The following is a 5,623-nucleotide window of genomic DNA, read 5'->3' on the forward strand; positions in this document are numbered from 1 at the left end:
ATGGAAATTGGCTAGCTGCAAGTCCACCTCAACCCCTACTATAACGGCTAGGAAAGAAAGTGAATCTTCGGGTAGACAAATCAATGAATCACCAAACAAACCTAAACTCTACCTCAAGAATCACAAGAAATATACCCTTTCCAAAAATCCATCCTGTTACATATCGCACATTGACTAAAAAAGACCAGCATATGCACCAAGTAAGAATTGGGTAAGAAGACAGCTAAAAAGATCTGCATACGAATAAATAAAACTAGAGTAAAATGGCCGGATTCACCACATATTTTACAAATCACCATAATATCAGCTCCAACCGCAAATAATAGCACATTTCAAAATTCCTACGTTAATATCAGCTAGTTCCAACTATAGAATGAACGCAATTTCAAATTCCTCGTCTGAAACCATAATATCGGCTCCAACTCTAGCTTTGCTTGCAAAAGACGTGCTCTCACATTTCAAAATTCTTTGTAGACTCCCTATTTTTTGTGGAGAAAGAAAATTAGCTCCAACTCCAAAAAAGTAGCTCCTACGAAAGTTTCACAAGTTGTCTTAATAAAAGCATCATCCAACAAAATAGAAAGACTAAGGGATGAATTGCAATCAATTTAGTAAAGAAATATATGAATACCTAGGAGCTAGATGAAAATGCGTTACAAAAGTTAAGAACACAATTTCAAGAAATCTCTTCCATATTATGATCTCTTGCCATTTGATTGGCAATATCTATCTTAAGCATATTCATCTCGGTTCCCTCTGCAATCAATGCATATGATATAACCTCATCTTGTGTAGGTCCAAACGAGTATCCTAGATTTCCATATAGTGAAATGTTCTTATCCCTCTTGTCTTGATCACGAATGTAATTATGGATAACACAACATGCAATTACGAAACATGCTTGCTTTCGAATTGCAAATGAAGGCATATGTCTCAAAATGAAGAAATGATTTTTTAATGCCGTAAATGATCTCTCAATGACATTTCTTAATGAAGAATGTCTATAGTTGAACAATTCTCTTGCTGCTCTTGGCCGTCTCGATGCACCCTTGTAATCATTTAGGTGATACCATTCACCTTTAAAAGGAGTTAAAAATCCTAGAGCTGTTGCATAGCCGGAATCTACCACGTAGTATTTGCCTATAACAAGATATTAATAAATTGGTCATGATACGAACCGCAATACAATCACATAAATCAAATTACTCCTTGTAGAACAAGCAAATACCTAGTGGTGGTCTAGGAAATTCCAAACGAGGAGTCTCGAGTTCCGCCAAAAGCACCCGACAATCATTCGCCGATCCTTCCCAACCAGCATACACAAAAGTAAATTTCATATCGAACGAACAAGCACACATGACATTTTGAGTGGTAATTCCTTTTCAGCCTCTAAATGGGATCTACTTGGCCACAAGTACAGAAGCATGCACATGGGTGCCATCAATAGCGCCTACGCAACCCTATCATTTTTGTCAAAGACTAGCATTAGACAATATTATCAATAAATTAGAACTGATAGTGTAAAGAAATGTATGAAAATCGTACCTTGAAGTAAGGCTCATGTTAAGGATTCATCAAAATCTCCTCTAGGACGACATCAAAGGAAGGTGATACGATAATCTTTTTTGCCAGTTTGAGAACTGAATTTAACACTTTAGTGAAGTACTTGCCGATAGTCTATCCCAAATGTTGAAATTTGTCACATAAATCTCTATTGGACTTCTTGTGACAAATTATAGATAAGAAGATCGTGACTTGTTCATCTACCTTAATATATCGGCTATCTTCCAACCAACATTTTTCTATCATCAAACCACAAAGATTGAGAAAGACATGTCTCTCCATTCTAAAAGCTTCATATACTCTATCCGAATGTCCACAAAAAACCTCCTTTACCCATTCGAGTCCCGACAATACGCTGTCTCTAATTGGTTCTCTTGTGTGCATGGACATATCCACCACAACAATCCACAATCATGCTATTATTATTATTATTATTATTATATATATATATATATATATTAAGATCATCAAACTCTTCTCGAACCGATTGAACCGATGTTTCCTGATCATTATTCACGCTACTCCCATTCCCCTCCATATTATCTATTCCATCACATGAAAGAAGAACATAAACGCAACAGATGAGTAAGGAATTTAATAGCATTCAACAATAGTCATGAGTTAAGCCAAACACAAATCCCAAATACATAAGTCATAATGTCATGATAATTGCATCATAAGAAAAACCACGGCATCCCAAATACATAAGTCATAGCATCAAGTTAAGCCAAATAGAAATCCACAACATATCAAGTACTTAAGTCATAAAGTGAAATTAAGTCAAATACAAATCCATAGCATATTTCGCAACATCTACTTAAAGCAACTCAATAAATCCACGTCTCCTTTTTGGTAGAGCTATCATGAAAGCCTCTTTTCAATTAGCACTAAGGAATGATTGGTTCATGGTTTTGTTGTAAAGATTTTGGTCCAAGTCAGACATGCCATTTAACACATCAACCACTACTCCAATGGAGTAGGGGTCTACAGGTGGTGGGGGCCTGTGAGGTGACAGAGCCACTTGTTGATTGAGCCGTGCTTGCTTTGATCATTTCTTGAAGGGCTTTGTAAGTGACAGAAACATCAAATGTGTTACTCTTTCTCCTCCTCTTGGAATTTGAAGTCCTATCTAACTTGTGCTTCTCACGAAGTGGGGTGGAAGACACTCTAGGTGTAAAGACTTCCTTATTAATATGTTGCTCATTAAATTCTTCCCGATTATCTTTTGTATCACTACCACCATTGTAACCACCACCACCACCACTATTGTTATCTCCCTCCAACATCAGCAGGCCTTCTGCATTCCAAATGCATAATCCCCAGTAGCATAGGTATCACCAAATAAAATATATAGCTCTGGATACCGAGGAAACCCACATACCTAAATCCAGCCCAATCTTTATTTTCATGCAATTTTCACAATTGACATATGTCTACAACATAATCAAAGCATGCATCCACAATATGAACAAAATGACGCAAGTAAAGAGATACCTTGATGTGAGACTCCAATATAGTTGGATCATCCATGACGACCTTGTTGTTTACATAATCCTTTCCAAATTTAGATTGTGAGAGAAGCTTCTTAAAACTACTATATAGTGTCCTCGGTTTGTTTGCCCTATTCTTCAACCGAATTAAAGTCAAGTTGAGTCCTGTATGTTTATTGAATTTGGCGTGTATGTTATTCCACCCCGCTTTATTGTAGGTAGTGGTGATACGATTTCCCTTTTTCATCTCTTCTACTAATACACTTACAAAATATTGGTCAAAGGTTCAATCCACTTTACCATAACAGTCTCTTTTTGGGATTCCATCTAACCTTAACTGATTGATCATCAAAAGTAGGCAACATCAAAATTAGTTGAGCATTGCTTCGTCAAAAGTAGGGGGAAAGGCCACAAAAGCATTAAATCAATAGATTTGTACTTGAAAGAAAACTAATAAGATCATGAGTTCTTGAGCAACAAAAGGAAACTAATAGGATATCAACTTATTTCAGCCTTATCAGTTGAAGATTCCCTTAAAAATTGAAGAAGAAAACCATTTGGAATTATTGGACAACATAATGGTCAGCCATAAATCACGAACAATGGGTAAAGATTTTTGCTACTATACAAAGGAACAATCAGACATAATCCAGCCACCCACATCTCAAATGGACAAAAAAAAAAAAAAGGGTCCAAACCACACTAATTCAAGTTTGTAATTGCATGCCATAACCCTTTTCCTGAAAAATGAAAAATTCCTCAAGCTAACCAACTTTGAAAAAGTCCTTAAGCAGAAGAGTTACACCTACCCTACCATCAACCCTAGGGCCAATTTTTCTTTCTCATTTAAACAAGACATCCAGCCATTCTGGTGGTTCTAGAATTACAAAATTTCAATGATAAACTCATTATGGTGGTTCCAAAACTTGCGACAAGTAATGCGAAAAATCAATAAATTACAATGACAAACTCCGGAAAATTTTGCGAGCAGTAGAATCTAGCATAATCAACACTAAATTATGCAAAGGAACAATCGGACATAATCTAGCCACCCACATCTCCAATAGACAAAAAAAAGTCCAAACCACACTAATTTAACGAGATCGAAGAGAAACCCGAAAAGCCTGAAATGAGAAGTTCATTTTAGCCGATGATTCTGACAATAAAATAGCGAATCCACGTAAACGACAGGCTACCGAGAGGTGGAAGAGTGATTACCTTCTATGAGATGACATGCGGCGAGAGGCGCAGGATCGGAGAAAGAAGAACCCAAACGAGCCCGAAGCGAGAAGCCCTAATCAAGTGGACCTCGAATCGAAGCCAAAACCCTAGAATCACGATTACCTTCCGCGAGGAGGACTTCCCGAAGATGTTATAAATCCCTAGAAATTGCAAGCTTCCTCAAATCGGACCCAAACGTGAGCTGAAAAAGCAAAATGGGGAGGAGACAAGGAAGTGAGAGAGGATTCAGTCCCCGAACTTGAATCAGAAGTTGTAGATTTGCGGGGAGAGCAAGACCTGGATGTTAAAGCTCGAAATATCCATTTCTCTTCAAAGAGAATGAAACAGAGAGAGACGACGTATGAGGAGAAGAGGACTTGACACAACTTATTTCTATTTCACCGAAAAATAGAAAATTTTTGTTTCTGATTTGAGTTGCAAATCTATTTTTTGTTTCCGAAATAGAAAAATAGAAATACATTACCAAACAAGTATCTATTCCAGAAATAAGTTTGGAACGTAAACCGAGAAATTGAATAGTTTTCATGCACCCCCTTAGTTTGTTGTCTTGGATTTGGGCGATGGGGTTTCGGGATTGGTAAACGCAGTGGAATATATCTATAAACAGAAACTCTAAACAGGATCTATGCGTATATTGAAATCAATAAGTGTTCAAAGCGTACCTTTTGCGGATAAAAAATAAATTGACAATCGGTTGTATCCGGATTAGCGCCCCAATTGTTGCACCTCTACCGGTATCCACACACACGAACTAAAGTCTCCAACGATCCAAGTGCTAGCTTACCGATATTGGAGCTCTTCTTCCTTGATTGCCTTTGATCTTCAAGACTCTCTCAAAGATCTAAGAACAGAGAACGATTTTCTGTGTTTTTTTTTTCTCCTTCGGAATTAGACTCTCTTAATTCCCTTAGCGTTTTTAGGGTTTTCCCACGTCTATATATAGCTTCAATATTTACGCGTAACAAAAGAAGTGGGGCCGGGCGATTCGGGCCCGCCAAACCGCATATCTCCAATCGTGCGTTCAATCGTTATCTCATAGCATGGAAGATCGCATAGATATTTATAATAAGAGAATAAATTAAAATCTATTTCTCAAGTAGATCAAGGTGCAGAGAAAATATAAACTCGGTTTGCTATTGTGTGCGACCCTGTAGGTTCACTAAACATTAGCAGTGTGCTCAAAACCCTTTTTGGCCCACAAGTCATAAACGATCTCTAGCAACACATTATGACTACCTAAGTATAGTAAAAGTCGTTTTTCAACACAACTTAATTCACAACTAATGTTAGAGTATCAACCTTGATTAGTTCCTACGGCAGACCACCGA

The 5,623-nt window shown here is 37.4% G+C and overlaps 2 long non-coding RNA genes across 2 annotated transcripts; both read right to left on the reverse strand.

Annotated features, from left to right (window-relative positions):
* Window positions 1-323: 323 nt before the first annotated feature.
* LOC115742138 lies at window positions 324-1,983 on the reverse strand. Its single transcript, XR_004015528.2, has 3 exons — window positions 1,546-1,983; window positions 1,229-1,460; window positions 324-1,140 (listed from the first exon to the last, which is right to left on the reverse strand). It is a non-coding gene; the product is annotated as an uncharacterized LOC115742138 (long non-coding RNA).
* A 2,414-nt stretch (window positions 1,984-4,397) lies between these two features.
* Window positions 4,398-4,719, reverse strand: LOC125312864. The gene is made up of 2 exons (XR_007196928.1): window positions 4,572-4,719; window positions 4,398-4,476 (listed from the first exon to the last, which is right to left on the reverse strand). It is a non-coding gene; the product is annotated as an uncharacterized LOC125312864 (long non-coding RNA).
* Window positions 4,720-5,623: the final 904 nt, after the last annotated feature.

This window comes from Rhodamnia argentea, chromosome 11, assembly GCF_020921035.1.
Source record: "Rhodamnia argentea isolate NSW1041297 chromosome 11, ASM2092103v1, whole genome shotgun sequence".
Classification (NCBI taxonomy): domain Eukaryota; kingdom Viridiplantae; phylum Streptophyta; class Magnoliopsida; order Myrtales; family Myrtaceae; genus Rhodamnia; species Rhodamnia argentea.